This window comes from Crocodylus porosus, unplaced genomic scaffold (assembly GCF_001723895.1).
Source record: "Crocodylus porosus isolate Cpor-Errol unplaced genomic scaffold, CroPor_comp1, whole genome shotgun sequence".
Classification (NCBI taxonomy): domain Eukaryota; kingdom Metazoa; phylum Chordata; order Crocodylia; family Crocodylidae; genus Crocodylus; species Crocodylus porosus.
This window is the reverse complement of record NW_017728915.1, coordinates 25,812,757-25,823,616: the sequence shown is the minus strand read 5'-3', so window position 1 is coordinate 25,823,616 and position 10,860 is coordinate 25,812,757.

The following is a 10,860-nucleotide window of genomic DNA, read 5'->3' as shown; positions in this document are numbered from 1 at the left end:
ACTGAGGGGAAGCCTGGATATCCTTAGATGGCATAACAACTCAACCCTGGCAGGGCGTTTTCGTCCATCCAAGGCTCCTTCCTAGCAGAGCAAAACTTCTGGAAGCTCCAAATGCAAAAGGAGATAAAGTGTAATGATAGGTACTTGTAGTATCTGTGTGCAAGCCAAAGTATCGTATGGACAATCATGTGGTCTTCTGTCTACAGCCATTACCCCTTGCTGAGTTCTGCTGCACAGTCTCCTTATACTTCATCGAACTGCTCTGAGCACAGAGATACTCACCTATTTGAGTTGTAGTCATTCTGTTACTACAGTGGCCCTGTTGTCAGATTCCAGTGGACCAAGATATGGATCAGGCTCTTCCACAAAACATTTTCCATGGCCTGCCCCTTTGCATTCAGGGAAGACAATTTTCAAATTCTCAGATGTACAGCACTGCACTTCCTCTGCCTATTACCCCCTTGGTGTCTGGGTACAGTACCTACACCAGCTGGCTGAATACGTGCACAGCCCCAGATGCTCTTCTAGACAAATACAGCTTCCCCTTCCCTCTCCAAGGACTCACAGATTCCTCCCATGAAATTAGAAAATAATTGGCATGTTGCTAATGTACTAGAAAGAGTAGGCTGCACTGGGGCTGATTTGGTCTGTGATTACAGGTCTGAGAGCACAAATATATTTTGTTGTTAAAATCATGGGTAGGACTGCCTTTCCTGCATGTGGACCTGTTGAGTAAGGAGACACCATTTGTAACCTGTCACCTGCCTAAGTAGAACCCTGTCTTAGTCTGCCACTGGTTGTTTTTAAGATTTGCAAATTCCCTTTATGCCAAACAACACACAGTGGGTTTTGTGCCCAGGGTAAATGGACTGTGAAACCTAATTACCATTTTAGGCTCTCCCTAAGACTCCTAATACTGCTGAAGCCCTCTTTGCTATTCACCTTTTATGCTATGTTCTGTATAGAACAAGACCTGTCAGATGATTATAACGAAACAATCACAAGCTGTAATATAGAAAAAGGTTCATGTAGGTACAGATTCCATTATGCTTGCAAGTAGCATCCGATTCCATGAATGGAAAAAAAAAAAGCACACGTTAAGCTTTATGTCGGGTATCACCGTCCCCTGTGGACCTAACAGACACCGCCTGCCAGTTGCCTAGGGTGTCATCACCTATAATTGGGGTCTCACACACGTATATTTCGCCTGCCACGACTTGAGATTGACGGAGTTGGTTCAGATGTCTTCAGTGTGTAGTCCAATTATGAGTCTCCCCAGCGTCTCGCGAGGTCCCGAGTTTGAGGGCTCTGTCACCCCTACACCCTTGCCCGTTCCACTGGGTGGTGGCCAACCAGTTGGTCTGGCCACATATCCTCAGTTCCTCCCAGATAATCCACAAAAGAAAGGTCAATCAAAACAAACACGACAACTACGAAGGTTCCCCTGATCTGTGTAGCTGCTCCGTCTGTCTGCAGCTGCCTTTGAACTCAAGCTTGATCTTCGAGGGGTCAAGCATCCCGTTGCTGGATCTCGGAGAGCCCCCTTGTAGGGCTTAACGAGATTCCTTTTTAGCAACTTTAAGTTCCCTATTGAGCTGTGTCCCTATTACAGAGATTATGGTACCCAAAGTCAATAATGCCCCTCTATTAGGGTCATTACAGTACCCTTCTGCCGGGCTCAGCCAGCTCCAGGCCGGTAAACAAACAGTTCTACTCCCCGCAGGGGCCGGTAAACTCGGCTCCAAACCCCCCTGGGGTTTTGCTCTCTGCCAGAGGCTCCTACCAGTACTCAACGTTGCTTTCAGCATTCCCTGCAGCGTGCGCTGACCCCGACCCCGACCTCGACCTCGACCTGCTCCACCTCCTTCCGGTTCCGGCCTCTCCTTTATACCAGCAGGGGAAATATTGGCCCCCCCCTTCCCAACACACCTGGGTAAGGGAAATTTCTGCCAGGCTCCTTGGGGCTGCGGAGCTGGGGCCGCTGGCCCTCCGCTTAGCCTGGGACCCTCAGAGTCTGCTGGCTCCTTCTCTCTCTCACACTTTATAATTAGGTTATTTGTATACAGTGATTGGCCACAAAATAAACCACTTGCAGAACTTGCTAGGGAATATTCCACCCCTATTCTGTGTGAGCTGCACCTGGAAATGGAGCTATTGTCCTTGCATTAGGGCATGGGTAGATGTGTCAATAAACCCATTCAAAGCAACAAGTTAATTGGTGCTATGTTACATCCATTTTAGGGGTAGCTGCAAAGTAGACCTGTTGTGCTTCATCATGATTCTCCCTCATATTCTTCAGAGGCGTTATAAATGTGCTCTGAGTGATACCAGGTACAGATTTCAGTACCCTTTAAAGAGCAAATAATTTATGCCTGTTGCTATGTTTACTGCTAGATGTTAGTTTTCTGCAGCGTTTTCAATTTACTGAATTTTAAAGCAGCTAGAATGATAACTATTTGACCAGCCGAGGCATCATCCTGATTGCAGAAGGACTCTGTCTAGCACAGACTGAAGCCTTGTTATGGGTAGGATAAGAGAAAACTGTGCAGCAAGAGTGCTCCCTAGAGGGGTTGTGCCTGTACTGTGCCAGGACAGGGTGTAGATATGTTGGAGATGAACTTGGTCCTGGCCCGCACAGCTGGCAACAAGAGTATTTGTAGAAGTATTTGTTCTTATTATATGACAGCATTGATATTTGCATTCTTCTTCTCTTTAGATTCAGATTGGATTAAATGAGATAAACCAGACTACCTCACCAACATTTTCCTTGCTGCCATTTTTAAACATATTAATAAATCCTTTCCTTGACTACTTTTTACCCTTTAATGAAAATAGTTGGTCAGTATCTCGCTACCTAAGTCTGATGCGTGTTGAAGCCACAGTGTGGTTGGTACTTACTTGACAGATTTTTATATTACAAGTCAGCCTCTAAAATCTTTTCTGTTAGACTGCTTATAAAGAAATCTGGGTCTGCAGTTTGCCTCCCTTTTATCCTCTTCCCATCTTCAAGAAAATAAGACTTTGTAAATAAATAGAACTGCTTCAGAGAAATATCTGACTCCATCATCAATTTAATCTCTTACCTGGAGCAACCTACAGAGCTTGAATTTTGGCAAACTACTTTGGTCAAAAGGAGTAACATTCACCATGCATTCAGAATGTCTGTATCAATAAATGACACACGAACTTTTTATAAGCATAATCAGAATTAAGCTTGAGAGGATGTGGAGCTATTTAGTTGCATGTGAATATAGATTGAAGTATCCTGCATGAAAATCAAATGTTGAAATCAAGAGAAATGTGCACATGAAAACACCCCACGTTCTTAGAAGCTTGCCAGATCCTTTTGAACATACTACAGCCAGATATCGTTGAGGTGGGTTTCTTATGAGAAAAGAAGGTTAATATGTTTTGCAAGATAACATGCAAGACAACCACAAGTGGTTCCAAAGTATGAGAGTCAGTGGGAGATTTTAGGGATGAAAGCTTCTAGAGTCAGTGGAAGATTCCTTATTTTCTGATCCAACCATTCAGACAACCAGAAATCATATAAGTGAGTTTCTTATGAGAAGAGAAGGTTAAATTTCATCCCAACAATGTTTTGTTCAAAGTTCTTGGGCTATCATTCTCCTATCAAGTTCCTTCTGTCCATCTTGGATTCTCTCTAATGTTTTTCATCCAAAATGTCCTGTAAGATTTTCCGAATCTTCCTTGAGACAAACACCTAGCCCTAGCTCTCTTTCATGACCAGTGAGAGTCATAAAATCCTAGAAAATTAGGATTGGAGGGGGTCCTCAGGCTAGTCCAACCCCCAAGCAGGACCACCCCCAACTAGACCATCCCATCCAACGGCTTAAAAACCCCCCTGGGTGGAGATCCCACAACCTCTCTGGGCATTGGCGACGTGTAGAGTGCACCCCCCCCCAACATGACCATGGCTGCCTGCAGGTGGTCCCCGCTCACTGCCACCATGCCCCCACCGCTTCCACCAACGCCACTGCCTGCGGCTACTCAGCATTCATGTCTCTTAGTTACCTGTTCCAGTGCTTTACGAACCTCCTTGTGAGGGAGTTTTTCCTAATATCCAACCTAAACTTCCCTTGCTGCAACCTGAGACCATTTCCCCTTGTTCTGTCATCTGCCACCACTGAGAACATGCTGCCATGAAAACCAGGAGAGACTTGGAAAGCAACTGATTCCTTATATGCAGGCTTGCAATTTATATGATTGCACATCATTTTCTTGTTATAGTTCAGTGCCAATTGAACTGGTGAAAACTCCCTCCATTGGTACCAGCTCTATGCATGCTCGGGTCTTGCTGTGCTGTGGCACAGAGTCTTTTATGTTAATATTGAGATTATAGAGCTCAAATTCTGATTTATGATGAACAACAAAATTGCCTATCCAGCAATACAGCAATCCTTTGAACAGTAGCTTCCCAAAGGCTCTCTTGACTGAAGTGTATTATTTCAGGTGGAATCCATTTTTAACATTCTTCTTTGTCATCTTAACTTAATTTTCAACTTGATCCCGGCAATCCAGTCTACTTTGAATTTTTACATCAACCAAATTCAGATGCGGGTATTAAACCCACTTTTTGTAAAGGCAGATACAGAGATGATACTGACTTTGTCTTAAGAAAGCCTTTCTTTGGGGGTGATGTAACAAGAATCCTTAATCTGCTTTCGCTCAGGTGTGTCACAGTGCCTAAAATTTTGGGCCCCTGGGCTCTGGAAGATGAACCCAATCTAGTGCTGTTATCATTTAGGACATTCTGATTCCCATGAGCATCTCCCCCTTAAGCGATTTCTGACATGACAAAAGCATCCTTCGTGCAGGTCCACATCAGGTGTCTAAGTTCTCAGTGAGAGTTTAAACACACCTAGGGTAGAGTGTTCCTCTTAGCTACCATTAGGCATCTCTCTGTTGAGGATAGATTTGGTTCACTTTTGTGGGGCAGCTAAGTCTGCCATTCACTGTACAGAAAGCCTCAGTACCTAAACCAGACAATTATTATTACCTTGGTGAGTCAAAGTGCCTACATTTTAGGTGTTGCAATCAAATAAAAGTCACTGTACCTATTAAGAAAACCATGTCTGTAATTCTATATGTCACCAGATGTTTGTCTTACCTAATATCTCCCTATTATGAAGTATTTAAAGCAAAGAACTTGAGTGGGAGTGGTTTATGGAGCCTGCAAATTGTCAGCTGGGGAGAGTGCTCTGCTGCTCTCCCTCATTCCCAGCCTGGTTCCTGGCTTCTGCAGCTAATGGTAAGACTTCAAATTATTTTATGCTGTTGTCTCTCCTGAGAAAAGAGAACAAATCCACAAACAGTTATTTTGAACAGGAACAGGATTTTTCAGGTTCTCTGCATTTCGAATTAACGAGGGTTTTTTGATCCAAGGAAACAGAAAACAGCTTTAAATTTCAAAACAGACATTTTTCAAAATATCCATATGATAAAACTTCCTGAACATATCCTTTCAGGGAGGTAGTGGGGTGTAAGAATAGCTTTGAGGTATCTAACACTTTGAGGTAGCCACTACTAAATTAAGGAAGTTTTACCATATGCCCTGTAGTACAGACTCTCCTGTTAGCTAGGTTGGAAGTAAGCTATAAGCTATGTGGCGATATTAGTATGGGCAGGGATTTTTAAGGTATGTGGGGGATTAATTTGCACTTATAATGTACAGGTAAATAGAGAATCATTTGCTCTCAGTGCTTTACAACACTGACATTTCATTCTGGTATAATTTATAGGTTTGATGAGCTAACTTAGATGGCCACAGACCAAGTTAGCTTACCAGAATGTTTAATGCACACTAATAAATACTTCCTTGATGGATCGTTATCCTTTTGCAACAATAAAAAGATTGACCTTTTAAAAAAAATCAAACTAATATAGATTTTAATTAAATAACGTGGTTGATCCTTTTTATCAAACAGGCATAGGGAGAGATTGTGATCTCTAGGGCTATCTTGAGTATCTTAACACTACTTTATATTCCATTATGCTGTATGTAAGGCATTCCATGTATAAAATTCCCCACACACAATTTATGGATGAGCAAGGGCAAAATGGTACCTTGTAGTTTTGAGAAAGTACAGGTGACTTTCAGTCTCTGAAGTGAAGTCTAGATTGAGAGATGGCCGGGGACCGAAAATCCAATCTCTTCAACTTAAAAGGTTGCGAGCAGCAGCTAGATCCCCAGATGCACATTCGCTCTACACCTTTGGCTCAAGATGAGATCAACACTGGAAGTGCTGTATTTTCTAGACCGAATTTAAGTCCATCCAAAATGATAATAAGCCAAAATGGCAGTGATTTTGTGAGTACAATTGATCTTATTATTTTTAAAACATTTGGGGCTGATTGTCATGAGGACAACCTCTCTGGTTCCAGTAGTAATGAACTGCAAACCAAATTCTGTTTTAGTCACTCACCCAAAGCCCAATTGAACTTTATTCAAAATCTAAACATCTTACCAAGGTGTATTCAAATACACTTGTTCTTTATAGCTTTGTGCTGTGTGAAAAGGAACTTTTTCTTGTTCCTTGATTACAGGGAAACGTCAACAGTTTCATCAACAACTCCATCGATGATTTATTCCCCTAATCTGGAACAACCTAGTTCTGGTTTCTGGCCAGCTAGTTGGTTAAAGGGGATAACATCCCATATGTAATTAACAGTCTGTTTGGACGATCAACAGATATCACGTAGAGGCTTATAAACATGACCAGACCTAAGGTGGATAGAGTGTAGTGACATCTCATGAAATGTGCATATTAACTGAAGTGTAACATTAAAATTAAATGTTTAAATATATTGAAGGTCTAAATAGAAAAATCTACGTCTTACAAACATGTAGATCTTTTTGAACATAAATCCATGTAACCTGATTTTGCATATGTTTCACTGAGCAACATGTAATAACACCGGAAGTGGAAACCAAGTATGGGAAACTTTGTGGGAAGCAAATCCAAGTAGAAGCAGCTGAAGCGGGGAAGCACATCAGGATTTTCCTGGGAATTCCTTTTGCAAGGCCGCCTGTTGGCCACTTGAGGTTTAGCCTACCTCAGCCACCTGAGTCATGGCAAGATGGCCAAGATGCAAGTTCCTACCCTCCCACGTAAGGCACTGGCATGGTATCTGGATGGCTGAGTTTAATTAATGTTTAATTCATAAGAAGCCCATCAGGACTGACGTCTAGGACAAGGAAGATCTTGGAACATGAGCTCTGCCTAGGCATTTTACTGACATATGTTATTGACTATGGAGCGGTGTGAATGGGATGAATTGAAAAGCAACTCCCAGGTGGCTGATTTGCTATGAGAAATTAATTTGTCTCACTTATTTATCATTGATGTTCTTCCCTAGGGGATCATCAATCTCTAATTTATAGTGTTTATAAAACATGTAGATCAGGAGTAGACCTGATAAAGAGCTAACAGTCACATGCATAGTGCTACGTGTATGAAGTGAAGGGTAATTCTGCTGTAGTCTATACAGGCTCTTAGTCCGCCATGATCCTTGTAGTATCTGCCTGCCTTCCACTAGTGCTTGTTATCTGTAATAGGCTGCATGATGAGGTATATAAGAGAGAAATTAATTCATTTGTATTTTCTCGGAATGAAATCAGCTACAAAGGCTTTTCTTAATCTTTGCCCACTTCTAGGTTGATAGTGGTGGTGTTTAGAAATGTGTCAAATGTGTGTTAAGCCTTAAATTAGGAAATTGTCCTGGAGAGAGCAGTCACAGTTTGTATGGATCTTTAATGCTTGTTGGATCAGCAGTTACATGGAAGAAAGTGTTTGTATAATAAAAATGATGGTCCGTTCTTTGTTACCAACAGTCTGGATACCAGAGAAGGATTTGTTGTCTTGTAGACTGAGGGGCAATAGTAGTATCAGTTTCACTTGCTGCGATTCCTTTGGCTATTATGGATATTTGTTTACTCTTAAGGGCTGGGGACAAACATTCAAAAAGCCTGAGCCTCATGGGTGACTGGTGCCTCCTCAGTCTGAGGGGGGCACAACACATCACTGGGCCGCCCCTCCCTGGGCCACTCGTCCCAACCCCCCACAAGATCCCCAGGCCTACCTTTCTCCCAGGAGGAGGAACAGCACCCCTGCTGGGGGATCAGAGCACACTCTTTACAAGTAGGGAAGGGCCACATGGGGGAGGGAGGCAGGGCAGCACTCTGGTTGGTCAAAGCGCTCTCTGATGCTCTGGTCTCCAGAGCGCTGCCAGGGAGGATGGGGCTGAGAACAGAAGCAGAGCACGGCCCCCAGTTGTACAATCAGGCCGGAGGGGATCCACTACACAACTGGCCTCGTCCTGAGCAGTGCCGAGTTGGGGTGCATCAAAAGCCCCCTCAGCTCTTTCAGGGGCCAATCTCAGGGGGGCACGTGCTCCCCCCTCCCCCTTCTCCCCACCTGCCTACCAATGCATAGTTTCATAGTTAGTAAGGTTGGAAGGGAACTGAGCAAATCATCAAGTCTGACCCCCTGCCATGGTAGGAAAGTGTATTGGGGCAAACGACCCCAGCAAGGTGATTGTCTAGGCCTGTCTTAAAGACCCCCAGGGTAGGAGCCAGCACCACTTCGCTTGGAAGTTGGTTCCAGCTCCTAGCCTCCTGGTGTCTAGTCTGAATTTACCAATCATAGCCTATTCCTTCCTTCTAGCTTGCCCACATCCCCCCACATCTTAGTGTCATCAGCAAATTTGAACAGGGTGCTTTTTACCCCTTCGTCCAAGTCACTAATGAAGATGTTGAACAGTGCGGGCCCAAGGACCAAGCCCTGGGGGACCCCAATGCCCGCATTCCTCCAGGTCAAAAATGACCCATCAACCACCACTCTCTGAGTGTAGCCCTCCAGCCAGTTGGCAACTGTTTGACTGTGTAGGTGTCGACACCACAGTCCCCCAGTTTCTTAATGAGAACGGGGTGAGAGACAGTGTCAAAGGCTTTCCGAAAATCCAGAAAGACTACATCCACTGCTACCCCTGCATCTAAGGATTTGGTGACCTGGTCGTAATTGCCTGTGCTGAGCCTGAATTGATTCTATCTTTACAGGTTAGTCTAACCTGGCTAAGCTAAATCAGTTTGTAACCCAGACAGACATCCCAGAAATGCAGGAATGCCTGCAGTGGCTCAGGCTAAAAGCCAGGGGGCACTAGAGCAGCCCTCCCTTCCCTTCCACAGAGCAGAGCTGAGGGGGGCGTGGCAGGACACTCTGATTATTCCGCCCCATCCTGAGCTGCCCAGCGGGGAATGTTTATCACCCCTAACTCAATGTTTATCAACTCATTAAGAAAACAAAGCCTGTCTCCATTAACTAAGGAACCTCTTCTTAAACAGATCTTCCAAGGAAGGACATTAAGCTACCTATTGATTAGCTCCAAAAAGCCTGTCTGCCTCTGTCTTCTCCCAGAGCATGGACCATAGCCAGTGTGTGGTCTGCTAGGTAATGCTGAGGTGTCTGAGTAAGGCAGAGGGGAGCAGGGATTAATCCCTGCTTAGCAGGGAGAAGCCAAGCAGATGCTCTGTGCCTGCAAGTCTGTGCCGAGCTCCAGCCAGGGAGCAGAGGGGAGGGGCCAGCCCTGCAGTGGAGCAGAGAGCCTCACCTGGCCCAGAGAGCATGCCAGGATGCTGGGAGTGTCTGGTTTAGCTTAAACCAGCAAGAGGTCTGGGGTAGACATTGCATAAACTGGTTTAAACCAAATCAATTAAGTCTGATATTATATTCAACCAGGTTTATCTCAAACTGGTTTCAGCCATTTTCAAACCGGTGTATGTGCACTGAACATGTGTTCGGTTACAGATTTAAACCAGTTGCCGACCACTTAAACCAGTTCATGTGTAATGTCTTTCCCTACCCAAGGTGCTTGCAGGAGAGAGAGGCAAGACAGTTTCTATCAAACATTTTAACTAACAGAAAAGAAAGAGTCTCTGAAGACTATTTGTACCTCAACTGTACACGCCTGCCAAATAAGGCCAAAAGGATAAGCTACCGGTAAGTAAACCTATAGAAAAGACGTTGTACTTTAATTAGTTTCTAAAGTGTCCTCAGGGAACAAATGAAGCCTTGGCATCAGAGAGTCTGTCTCTCCATTGAGTTTTCTGGCTATTTACTCCTGGGCTTAATTTATCGTATGAGAGAAACTGTAGAGCATTTGACTCATTTGTGCAATCTTGTACATTGAGTTTTACAGACTGATTTTGCAAACTAGATCAGTCTATCTGTTGCATGTGCAGCTTATTCACAGCTCTTTAATTCTTAAATACCTATTTGATTTTAATTCAGATGGCCTCACATAACAGTGAATATGCATGGCTTCCCTTTAAGACTGAGATTCCAATTCTCAAAAGAGTCCTGAACTAGAACTATGAACTACATGTATCTATAATTATGTGTATATAATATTTATGAACAATAAAACTATGATCCAAGGCAGGTGGAAGGCAGGATTTTATTATGGTCAAGTAGCACAAAAATAGTACTTTATCCTAGAAAGAACAACAATCGTTGATCTGAATTTCACAACCAAAATGAAATCAGGATGTCAGTAGCAGGTAGTACTAAGCCTTTCTGTTTTTTGCAGATGGTAGTATGGATTCCTGGAGGTGGATTAGTTCTGGAAGCAGCTTCAATGTATGATGCATCAGCAATAGCAGCCTTTGAAAATGATGTGTTTATAACAATTCAGTACAGACTGGGTGCCCTTGCATATTTTAGGTAGGTCATCATGGGGGACCTGAACTTCCCAGATATCTGCTGGGAGGAGCAGTCAGCCAAGTCTGATCGTTCACGTCGGTTCTTAGCCAGAGTGCAGGACCTCCATCTAACCCAGGAG